This window comes from Rhynchophorus ferrugineus, unplaced genomic scaffold, assembly GCF_030347505.1.
Source record: "Rhynchophorus ferrugineus isolate W39M unplaced genomic scaffold, kcgeb_rfMv2 rfM7, whole genome shotgun sequence".
NCBI classification, from domain to species: Eukaryota; Metazoa; Arthropoda; class Insecta; order Coleoptera; family Curculionidae; genus Rhynchophorus; species Rhynchophorus ferrugineus.
In genome coordinates, this window is record NW_027472586.1 from 33,995,426 (window position 1) to 34,008,936 (window position 13,511).

At 32.6% G+C, this 13,511-nt stretch overlaps 1 long non-coding RNA gene across 1 annotated transcript; it reads left to right on the forward strand.

The window, feature by feature from the left end:
- The first annotated feature begins 456 nt into the window (after window positions 1-456).
- On the forward strand, window positions 457-13,167 carry LOC143200079 (uncharacterized). Its single transcript, XR_013006622.1, has 2 exons — window positions 457-11,995; window positions 13,029-13,167. It is a non-coding gene; the product is annotated as an uncharacterized LOC143200079 (long non-coding RNA).
- Window positions 13,168-13,511: the final 344 nt, after the last annotated feature.

A 13,511-nucleotide genomic window follows, 5' to 3' on the forward strand; every position in this document is an offset into this window, starting at 1 on the left:
TAATACCTTCTTAATGATACCTTCATACACAGTGATATGATATATTAAATTTTGCTATTGCTTTCAGTAAAGCATTACAAGCTTGCATGGTCGGCATTGTTTTTTTTATGTTATTATATCACTTTATATATTAAATTTTATTGTTTATTACATATTTTATATTAATCTATCCTGCTGTACATATTGATTGATTTTATTGAACTTAAAATGTAGTTTAAATATTGATTGATTATTTTCTGCACCATGGTAATCTGTTTCAACACAATAAACCACTACTAGCGTTGTCCACTATATTGTTATTGTATTTATAATTGTATTAGTTATTTAGTTTTATTTAGTGTTATTGTATTTTCAAATAGATTAATATATTTAATTATAATATCATATTCTCATATTCTATAAGTATACTGATATGTAGAGGATAACGGCAGTAAGTGATCTGCTGTACAAATGTGTGATCTAATTCTTATTCTAGAGTGCGTTCTAACGTACTCTTAAAATCTATACAAACTTATTTTAAGGATTTAGAACAGTCTTATTCTGGAGATTATTATATCTCACTCTGTATTTCCAGTAGACAGTTTGTATGGTACTGACTTATACAACAAAACCTTGTTATCTAATGTTAACTTATGATAATGTTATGATAATTTAGATTTACCCCGTATCAACCAATGTATTTGGTTTGGTTTAAGTCCAAGTTGTTTGAGTTTTGTCATTACATGTTTTTTCCATGTCATCCACGCCGATCAAAATGCATTCACAAATATTTAACATAGTCTGCTTGCACGATTTAATAGTTATTATTTTTTATCGGAGGGCAACTGCTTCTACAAAAAGTGTATGGCATGTTGGTATATTTTATCTTATTTGATTTGATACGCCATGTTTTCAACCACAACTCGACTTCCTTTAGATGAATTTAGAGGTTACTTATAGCTGATATTGGATCCTCGTGTTACGATAAAAACCGCTGTACCGTCCGAATATGTCGCAACAGTAAAATTTCTTGACGTCGGTAGGTGAGCTGTATACAAAATATGTAACAATCGACCATGGACATTGCCCCGCGGAACACCTGACTATATTGGATATAAATCAGTGTATTTGTCATCCTGTTTTACAATAAAATGCCTGTTTGTGAGTTTCAGTAGTTGAGAGTGTGTGTGGGGCAAAATATTTTTCTATTTGACTTGCTGTCCGGTAAATTATGCCGCATCTTGTCGAAGGCTTGGCATATATCGAGAAATACAGAGGAGCAATATTTTTTATCATTTAAGTTTTTATTAATTTGGTTGGCTAATCTGTGTATTTTTTTTCTGTTATTCCGCATAAAAATATGAAAATCAATTCTGTGATTATTTTGAGTGTCTTAATATGTATTGTTATCAATATAATACGGGTATTGTTATCAATATTAAGGTATGAATGATCTTGCTGATGTTTATAATATTAATGTTAAATTTTTGATATGTTGTATAATTTTTATTATATTTATTGCCGCTCTTTCAATTTTCAGAGTTAAATTTAGGAATATTAAACTCTATAGTTTCTCTTCAAATAATGACCAGTTAGTTTTAGTGCTATGCAAAGTAGGTGGTTTTGTTTTATTGGCAATATTTCAGTTAACAGTTATAATGATTGCTGAGTAATTAGATAATGGATCAAAGCATGCACAGAACCAAAACAAAACTTTACAATTTTGCACTGAAATATGTTGGCTCACCAGCAGATATATGCTGATTATGTGCCTTCATTGATTTGTCTAATTATCTGCCTTTAGTATTATTAATTTGGAATCTCATATTACATCTTTTGCATTGTAGTTTCCTCCGGCCATAGATTCATTCTATTACCCAGCGTGTTAAAGAAACGTAATATTGATCATTTAGGAGGACAACAAGTAGCACTTATTGTTAATTGACCATATCTTTCTTCAACGGATGCCCTGTTCTGTCCACACGTTTGGATCCATATATTGCCACGTGCTCTGAGGAATATGGAACGTATTCTTCAAAGCCTTGCTCTGAAACCTTTCCAATATTTCTATATTGCTGTTGCTCGCTGTACCCTATTATTGAATACCGTATATCCAGACAGGCTTGATGATGGATTAAATACCATCATTTTTCTCATTGTTTAAATGGGAGTGTCGACCCTTTAACAAATAAGGACTACGCAGTCTTTTGTAAAGTTTTTTTCCGGTTGGACCAGATGTGATTCAGTATTAGGTTGTTAGCTTAAAGTTTAAGTGATTTGTATTTAACATTTATTACTGCTCATTATAAAATATTTTACTGTTACTGTTAGTAAACTGTTAACTAAAATAAGTGAACCAAAATGATACTAGGTACAAAGGGATTTGCTTTTTTTGATACGCTAAAAATGTAAAGTGAATATGTAATATATACTTATATTTGTACGGTCTACCACAAGATCAGCTAATGAAAATATCCTTTAACGCCTCGATTTCATTATTAGGAATTTCTTTTTACTTTTTATTAGTCCATTTATTACTCTATTTATATTTACTTGTGTGGTTTACTACATATGTCAGTCTGCTGGACAATTATCGCTAGTGTATGCATGTCACACTCGTCTGCTGGACACTCATAGGGTTGCGTCCAATGGTTTACATTTTCAAATATTGAAGAAATTGCGCCTATGAAGCATGTAAGACGTACCATTACTTTCCTTTCCAGTGGATTCAGTTGTTTTAAATCCTGATTATCTTTAACACCTTGAAGTAACATATTTAGTTTTTAATTATGATTCAGTGAATGTCAGATCTCAGGGGCCAACCTTGTTTGATGACTTGATTAGTGAGTCGTGCATAAAAAGCTTCTCGGCATTAGATAATTTGATGCCTTTGGGTATACATACATATACACTAAATACACACACTTGTGGGGAAATTTTTCATCGAGGAATCCGCAGTTTCACTGGGGAAATGATCTGAAATATTTATTGTATATTTGTGCATTGACCAGCTGCTGTACTGCGATAATTTTTATTGATTTACTTGTTTAGGAGATATATAGATATGATTCAAAAAGCTATAAAAAATTATAATCTTTTTTAACACTTTTTTTTCTCTGCGTGCATGTATACTAAAGCATACTTGTTGGGTAATTCTTCTTTGAACAATTCTGGAATGCTTGTTGCAAATAAGACGCATTCTAGAGAATTTGGTGCGTTGGTCATCTGCTTTTCTGCAGATATTTTAGTGGACTGGGTTGTTTAAATCCAAAGCCTATTGTTTTTAGGACTTGAACTATATTTTTCGTAATTAGATATTATAGGCCCAAAATGTTTCCCGAATTATTCGGTCGAAGATGTATTTGGTCACTAAGAGTAGATCTTTCCCTTTTGCTTTTCCCACATCCATATTTCTAAACAGCCCTAATGTATGTATACTACATTCGTGTGTTTGACAATTATAGACAGAATATTACAAACTGTGCATAGTGTGTAAATTATGTTGAAGGTAGGTAGCAATGTAATTAGTAATGTAGAAAGTTAGAGTTTCGTATAAAATAATTTCTCGACATTAGGTAACTTGGGCATGAGCATTTAATGCACTTTAAAGGCACTAAAGCATACTTATCGAGCATTTCTCCTTTGAAAAGTTCTGGAATACTTAACGTACATTTGTTACATTCTAAAGAATTTCTAATTTTTCTTAATTACATATTATATCACTAAGAGCAGATCTTTCCTATTTGCTCGTTCATGCCTTCTTGGTGGTCATATATTCGTTTATTGGACATTCGTAAGGTTGAGTTAAATTGTCTGCATTTCCAAATATTGCAGAAACTTTGCATATTTTGCATATGAGCTGTATTTTAGAAAAATGCTTCTGAACATTAGGTAAGTTAAATATTTCTTTGCATGCGTTCGTAATCACTAAAGCATACTTGCATGGTAATTCTTATTTGAGGAATCCTCAGTATCACCGGTTAAAGGTCCTGGGACGCTTATCGTGCATTTGATACATTCTAGAGAATTTAGAGCATTGGTTTGAGCTGTACTGCGCATATTTTTGTGGTTTGGTTCGTTTGAGAAAAATACTTATTGTTTTTTGTTATTGTGTTTACGAGTTGAAAAGCAATTTGCATGTATAGACTCCCTATCTCTCATAATTAAATAGTAAAAAGTGATCCTTTTCTTAACACATGTCAGATTATGTAATATGATTCGTATAGGTTGTCATAAAACGTTAATCTGAAGAAAGTAATCTTGGGTATCACTGTTTAGTCAATAAGAATAGATGTTTCGGCTTTGCTCCTCCGACTCTGGTTTTCCGAGTGGTCATTATATTTCTAAATAGCGTTAGATTTATAGGGTCAATGTCAATCAAATGCGTTTCCAAAAATCTAGAAACTGCGCATATTGTGTAAATTATGTAGAAAGTAAGTCGTAATGTAATTAGCAATGTAGAAAGATAGAGTTTTGTATAAAATAATTTCTCGACATTAGGTAACTTGGGCATGAGCATTTAATGCACTTTAAAGGCACTAAAGCATACCTATCGAGCATTTCTCCTTTGAACAGTTCTGGAATACTTAACGTACATTTGTTACATTCTAAAGAATTTCTAATTTTTCTTAATTACATATTATATCATTAAGCACACATTCGTGTGTTTGACAATTATAGACAGAATATTACAAACTGTGCATAGTGTGTAAATTATGTTGAAGGTAGGTAGCAATGTAATTAGTAATGTAGAAAGTTAGAGTTTTGTATAAAATAATTTCTCGACATTAGGTAACTGGGACAGATGCATTTAATTCACCCTTACAATTCTTCGTTGGACAGTTCTGGAATGCTTATTGTACATTTGAACATTTTTGATCACAAATGGCTGAAAAAGCAATTTGTTTGTATTGGCTTATTATTTCTCGTTATTAAGTGGTATGGGCGTTAAATATTTTCCAAGTTGTCGGATAGTGAACCTTACTTCTAACACATTTTTGGTTTTGTAATATGATTCTTATAGTATATGATTAGCATAGGTCAGCTAAAGGAAATGATCTTGGGCGTCACTATTTGGTCTCTAAGAATAGATCTCTTCTTTTTTATCTTTCTTCTCTCTTCAGTTGTTGGGATAGCAATGGTATTTTTAAATGGTGTTGATGTATACATGCTACAGACGAGTGTACAGATAGTTTAACAGCAATTATAGCATCCAATGGTTAGCGTTTTAAAATTTTGCAGAAATTACGAATATTAAGCATATGAGCTATAAAATGGAATTTAGAAAATTGACTTTTCACTCCAGTAGATGCACTCCTCTTAAGTCTAGTTTATTTGTGAGGTCTAGAAATACTGTGACTAGTTTTTATTTATAATTCTATTAATGCAGGAATCTCATTGGCCTAACTTGCAGTATAATGACTTTGGGAGTGAGTCTTGTATAAAATAAATTGCATTAGGTAACTTGAACACCATGGGCATATATATACATAGTAAATCAAAATTGGAATGCAATTCTTCTTTGGCGAATTGTGAAATGTTTATTGTATATTTGTTATATTTTAGAGAATTTTTTGTCCGGTTTTATTAGGAGATTAGCATAATGATTTTTTGGTCACCGAAAGCACGAGTGGCTGAAGAGCTATTTGTATGTAGTGACATCTTATTTTTCGTAATTAAGCAGTATTGTCTCTAAATGTCTTCCGAATTATTGAACAAAAATCCTTATTTTTAACACTTTTACGGTTGTGTAATATTATTCTTATAGGATATGATTCAAAAAGCTCAACTAAAGAAAATATTTTTTGGCAGTTGTTTGGATGGTGATAGTATTTCTAAATGGCACTAGTGTTTGCATGTTACATTCGTTTGTTGGACAATTTTAAGGTAGCGTCCAGTGGCTTATACGTACAGTGGTACGTTTTCAAATATTGCAGAAATTACCCATATTATGCATATAATCTGTGATATAGAATGTAGAGAGCTTTTACTTACCTTTCCCGTATATGCAGATGTTTTAAATCTAAATTATTTGTGTAGCCTTGTGCTTGTCAAATCTCACCAGCCGCTCTTGTAGTCTAGTGGCTTGAGAAGTGAGTCGTGCATAAAAGAACCTCTCGGCAATAGATAATTTGAATCCTTTGGTATACATACATATACATGAATTATATACACTTTGTAGGGCAATGCTTCCAATTATTTCTGATATCTCGAAATAATGTATGTGGTTTTTGTTTATGATTCAATAAGTATAAGATCTTAGAGACCAATCTTGTAGTCTAGTTAGGCGTGGGTTGTGTATAAAATAACTTCTCGGCATTAGGTAACTTGAACACCATGGGCATATACTTAAACATATTTGTGGTCCTTCTTCGAGGAATCTGCAGTTTTGATATGCTTGTTATGTTTATTTGCTGTACTGCGATAATTTTTATTGTTTTGCTTATTTAAGAGATTGACTTGATCATTTGTTGAAGCATCATTTGTTGAACAGATACCCTTTTTTAAACATATTTTCGATTGTGATGTGATTCCTAAAGCTCAGCTACAGGAAATGTTCTTGTACGTCGCTATTTATCCTCTAAGAATAGATCTTTCCTTCTTTCTCTTTTATCTCTATTTAATTGTTCGTATGGTGATGGAGTTTCTAAATGGCGTTAGTGTATGCACGCTACACTCGTCTGCTGGACAATTAAAATGTTCTGCCCTATGGTTTGCGGTTTCAAACATCGCAAAATTTACGCATATTTAGCATATAAGCTATAATGCAGAATCTACAAAAATTTACTTTTCTTTCCATTAAAGGCTCTTAAGTCCAGATTATTTCTGAGGTATAAAATTAATTTAACTATTTTTTATCTATGAATCATTGAATTCCAAATCTCAGAGACCTCCCAGTTTAATGACTTGAGGGGTGAGTCGTGTATAATATAACTTCTCGGTATTAGATAACTTGAACAACTTGGACATACATACGTACACAGTAAAACACACTTGAAGGGCAATTATTCTTTGAAGTGATCTGGAAAGCGTATTGTATATAGAATTCCTACGTCCTAGAAAGTGCAATGCACTGGTCATTTATTCTTTTGCAGGCATTTTGGTTGTGTCGGTTATTTGTTTCAACAGAATAGCATATTGTCATTTTGGCCACCGAGACCACGAGTGTCCAAGAAGCAATTTTCGTTTATTGAAGTTGCAATGTAGTATATATTAGTTAATATGTTACTTTTCTTTCCTTTAAAATATACTCTCTTAAGTTTAAAGCAATTTCGAGGCCTAGAAATATATCTAGTTTATGTATATGTGCCAATCTTGTAGTCTGATAACTTCTGAAAGCATTGACTTGTATAGTCAGAAATTTCGCGATATTAGGTAACTGAAGTACACCTACTTCTCGGTAAACATGAATTTTGGAAACATGCTTATGGAGAAATTCTTTTTCGAGGAAACGGCAGGAAATCTTGCAAAAAAATACTTTTCTTTCCAATAGACGCCAACTGTTTAGATCTTGATTATTCACGAAGCGTGGACTTGGGATCTTGGATCTTTAAATCTATAAATCCGTTAAGGCAAGTGTACCTGTGAAAATAAATTCATCAGGTGATTTGATGATGATTAAATGAATTTGCCTTGAATTTGACGAAAACTAATTGTATACATAAGATAGAGTAGTACGGAATCAAACATGTTATTTGTCAAAGAGATGAGTACAAAGTACCACGACATGTAAATATATTGAATCGAAAATAAATAACGGAAATGATAAGTAGACAATAGATGAATAGGAGCATTTGGCAAAAACGAAAAAGAGGTTAAGCATACGAGAGAAATTGAACATGATAATGGCCATTATCGAATATTTTAAAGAACAGATAATATTTTACTAAAGAGCCGAAGGAAGAGGAGAAAATTCAGAAAAAACAGCTAGACATGATCAAGGAAAAAATATAACAGTGAATATTTCGAATAATAAAATTTAATGAATGAGAAATGAAACAAATGAGAAACATAATCGATATTATAGATAGAGAAAAAAAGGGAACATAAATATAATAAATAAAGCATAGATTAATAAATAGAATTAATAGGCATAGCAAAATAATAAATTAGTAATAGATGGGCCGATGTGGAAGGACCTGAAGACTGAAGAGAAAATATATAATAGAATTAAAGACAATAAGGTAATAAGAAAGGGAGAAATACACGACGTAAAAATACACATATAGTTATATGGTCATTAATACCCGGTCAGCACAATAAATGTACAACCTTGAATATGTAATATAAACATATATAATATTGTCTGCAGTCTTGTATGTGTTGTTTGTTAGTTAATATTTCATTATAGTGTAAAACTTGTACTCTTAAGATTAATTAAATAAAGTTGATTTTCAAAGAGAAATCAACGGAGTTTGATATAATTGACGCAGTCGGTAGGACACTTCAAGTGTATCGCGAAGTTCGTCGTGAATAAGTACGCTGTTCGTATCTACGATTAAGAAGAAGAATCTGCACTCAGTTGACAAACCAGAACTTGAAGCACATCTCTGCGTTGGATTTAGGCTAGACCTGTACCAGTTGCAGAACACAAGAACGCCCTCTACTCTTGCATTGGATTTAGGCAAGACCTCTACCAATTGTAATTAACCCGGACATATTGGCATAGCTAGAGTCCATGGCAAATAGCGGACCGTTCTAGAAGTGGATCTACTAAAAGCAATTTGTGTTTATTGTCATATAAGTTATAATATAGTATATATTAATTAACATATTACTTTTCTTTCCTTTAAATACTATTCTCTTAAGTCTAAAGTAATTGCGAGTCCTAGAAATACATCTATGTATCTTATCTTTATGTATCTGTGCCAATCTTGTAGTCTGATGACTTCAGCAGTGAGTTGTATAAACAGAATTTTTGCAGTATAAGGTAACTGAAGCACACTTACTTATTGGTAAGCATGAATTTTGAAAACATACCTGTGGAGAAATTCTTTTTTGAGGAAACTGCAGGAAACCCATATTTGTTTCTTTGTCGGTTGGATAGAATAACGATTACCTGCTTTGGCATGAACTTTTTGAGGACATCGATAGCACTGTCATTATGAGGCAATATATCATTTTTATTTATAATATTATCTGATCTGATGACAGTAGGAGCAATCTAGAGAAGGATCTGCACTCTGCACTGCTCTTCAATCGTGAGTCAATTGAAAAAGAAGAGTCAAGAAAAGAAACAAAGAATAAGAATTGAATTGAAAATAATTTATTCTATACATTAAAAATATATAATTCAGTGCATTAAATATTCTTACTGAAACAAATGGTATTTGAAACATTTTGTATTTTTGTCAACAATTCATTAAGTTACTATAAATCATTTATCATAATCACTTAATTAAAATAATTGGAGGGGCAGAAGGTTTTCTACTAACGCGCCGAGATTTTACAAAAATTTAGTGATCCTATAACACGATGAAATCTACAGCATTAACTGACAAGAAATAAATCAGAATCATGCTTTAAGTTTTACTTTAGCTATACAAATCAATACTAAATTATGTAGCTATATCCAAAATGTGGAAGCCAGAAATATTTTACTCAACATCTTTTGGAAAATATTTCAAAACGAACTAAACACACTTTTAATAGTACAAAATCCTCAAAATCTTGACAATGGGATTGATATCATAACAAATTATGAAATTTTAACCAGCCAAAATAAATTCAAAAACAATTTTATTCAAACGCAAAGAACAAAATTCATTCTTAGGAAAGTTTAAACCATCAGATAACCTCTTTAATACACCCACACACATACAATACAAAATACCATTCCCCAATCAATCTTTTGATGTTAAACCTCGAAGTATTAAAATACGAGAAGTGACATCATCACCTTTGTAAATGATACCCTATTTTCACAGACCTGGGGAGGTTTATGTGGTCGTTAATACCCGGTCAGCACAATAAATCTATAACCTTTAATAATATGCTGACCAAATAATATAAACATGCATATATACGGCATAGAGTGTTGCCTATTCCTGCTCACTATGATGAGAGTGTATCTAGCATATTTCTTTTGGTTGATTCGAGAGAAACTCTCACATTTTAAAGACACGTACAATGTTTCCGATTCCCGGCGGGAACAACCGTTTTTTGTTGTTGTTTAGTTAGAATATTTGTCAAATCACCTAGACTAGATAGCGGACTCGGAGGCCTCAAGCGCTCCTTAATTTCAAGCATTGTTTCTTTATACCTATTTTTCCTCATACTACTTTTTTTAGGGAAAGGAAAGTTGGTATAAATAGCAATAATAAGGCCTTGTCCATCTAGAAATCATCCATCTTGTGTCATTGTCTAAATCCTAAGCAAGTGTTTAAGGTAAGGGGCAGAAAGATTTTTTGAAGAGAGAGGAATCCAGACCGGGAGCAGTTGAGAGCGACGTTTTTAATTCAAGTAAATGGTTTGTTGATAGATAAACCTTCGGTTTCGTTAACAGATACATTAGGCAGTGAAGCTCCAACAAAATCTACATTAAGATGACAGTCAGTCCTCTGTTGCATTAGAGAAATGTAGCGCCAGTAAGGAGAAAATGTCATCGATATTCTTCACCCATCTATTCTCCGAGGCAATTCCCAAAATGTATGAAATGGAAAATCTTTCATCCGCTTGATACCCTTCCAAAATTGTTGGTAATAGAGTTATATTAGAGATAATTTACAAAGTTATTACATGAAGTTCGTTTGGCGTCTTTGGTCGTTATTATGGCAATAACTCTTACGTGTTTATAGGCTATTAAATATGTCTGCATAGGATTTACCCAAAAATTGTTTAGCCTTTTTACGCTTAGCAATTGTTTCTTTGCATTCTCTGGCCCACAATGGTACGGGAGGTGGATGGTGATTAGGAAAACCGATAGTGATTGATTTTTCTGCTGCAGATGTAATAGCTATGATAAAATGATCCAGGTTTCCATTAGCATCGCCTGAATTATGGAATGATGAATGATGATTCGTATTGGAGCCAGTCAGCTTCGAAGTAACGAAATTTAGGCATATCTTGAGTACTAAGCGAATCAGAAGAATAACGGAGTCTTGCGTGAGATTGAATTATTATCGGGAAATGATCATAAGTCCACAATACTTTAGGAAGTAAACCGAGCGAACATAGGGTAAAACCAATAGAGGATTGGGAACCTGAGGAAAGAGTTATATGTCTAGCGAAGCCCGAATTTAAGATACTTATCTGTGAATTATCTAAAAACTAATGACTATAATGCCTCTAGAATTAGGATGAACAGATCCCCAAGTCGGGTGATGAGAATTGAAATCGCCACCAATGGGGCAAGGAGCATGTAGCAGTCATTAGGCCATCAAGTTCGTCAGGATCAAGAGAATAGGAAGATAGTATATAAATATTACAAAGTATCATAGGAAAGTGGAAATGAATAATTAATACTGAATAATTATACTCTCATATATTTCCAATATGTCATCTCTTAAAGAACTTGTAGATAATTTAGGATATAGTTTGTTGCTGTTATTTTTCTTGTCCGGTGGTTCAACTTAATCTGTTTTAGGCACTTTTAGATAGAGGATCAGGGAGGATAAGTAGGAAAATGAGGATGGTTGTGGGTTATTATAAGAGGTTAGAATTTATAGGAGAGAAGCAATAGACATTTGCTGGAAACAATTGCATAGACGGGATGAATTGGATTAGAAGATGGTGGGAGAAGATTGTTAGTTTTGTCTCGATTAATTCCTCCCTCCGTTCATTAAATATTGGAGTACTAATCTTTTTTTATTACAAAGTACCATATTTTATCTATGACCTTGGGTTGATTTATCTTTAGCTCAAGTTGATAGATTGTACATCCTTTGTATCTTGGAGAATATAAATTTTAATTTGAGCACACCGGTGAGAGGGTGCAAGTACCTTCGTGAAAATCGTTACCACATGAAGGGCAGATAGGATTATGATTACAGGAGACAGAGACATGTCCGAAATTTTGGTAAGAGAAGCATGTCAATGGATTAGAAATATAAGATCTAACCCTCTAAAGATATAGCCTACCTCAACCCTCGTTAGAAGAAAGATTTTATGAAATGTTAATAAAATGCTCAGTTTATTCATAATTTTGTCGTACTTGTGATTCTTTTAGTTGCTGTCACTCCCTGATTAGCTTCATGTTTTCAAGTATTTCTTCTAGATCACAGTTCATGAGATCTGAGCTGGTTCTTACTTGTAAAAGTTGCAAAAGCCATAAAAAGATGTTAGTTGGAGTATCTTTTAAGATTGTCTCCTTGTTTCTACCCGAATAGAGTACCATCTTTAAGTTATTTGATTTCAAGACTTTCGCCAACTTGAGATGTAAGAACTTTGTTTATTAAAAACGGAGAGACCTTCGTAAAAAATTATTTTAAACACTTAATTATAAAGAATTTGTTAAATTCTGTATCAACTATTAGTTTTGCTAAATTCGTAGACGTTATGCGGAGCCTTTTCGAGCTTGTTAGGGGGTGGGAGTGGTGGCGATGGCAGAAAGAGTTATAGTGATCATATTGTTCCAACGAATATGAAAGAAATACAGGCCTGCTAGAGTAGTACTTCGAACTAGAATAACCCTAAATATTACAAAGGGGCGGAAGGTACTCTGTAGGCTCCGACAACTCACTTGCCATTTGGCCATCGTCACGGGTGGCATTACAACTTGGCTTAAGGGACCCCCTGAACTCTTAGATTGCACACTAAAAATATTAGCCCTAAAAATGTTTCCTCGACATAAACTTTAACGGTGCCAAATTTCACGCCTCCAAGTTTGTTTTTTAATAATATCTTTATTAGATACGCTTAGTACAATTTTAATTATAAATTAATTTATTAGTACTTGTCATTTGTACTTGAATTAATTCACAAGCAAGACGAGTGGATGCCTTCAAGTAACACCATTTTCTTCAAAATGAGAGGCAATTTTCCCTAAGCAGATTGAAATATAGATGCTCATTAATAATCTGGGTAATATAGACTACTTTTTTTGTTTCTAGATTTTTTATGGAAGTATGAAGTCAACACTAGTGAAAATAGAAAAGGGTAAACAACAGAGAAAGAGAAGCTGTGATTTTTTATAAGATTATACGATTTATAACACCTTAATCAATTGTTTAATAAAATGTTTTAGTTGTTGGTGTTTTACTTTTCATCCTTATATCTTTTCACAGCAATGAAAGGAAGTTTATTAGATGAACATAAATAATAATTTCAATTTCTAAAGCAAAATTGTGATTATTATTAATTGTGAATATTATTTCTTAGACAAGTGCTTGAATGATTGCAACAGTAGTATCGGGTTGTAAATGTTGTAGGCAGCTGTTGATTTCCAGTTTGTTGACTGACAATCTTGTTTTACTTCTGCATAACTTCAGAGATATTAAAGAACGTAGTATGAAGAACGATTTTATCAAGGTTTCTAAGTAACTGTGAATGGATGAAAATTAACTTAAATTTCACTGTGAGTAGATGGCAAGTTT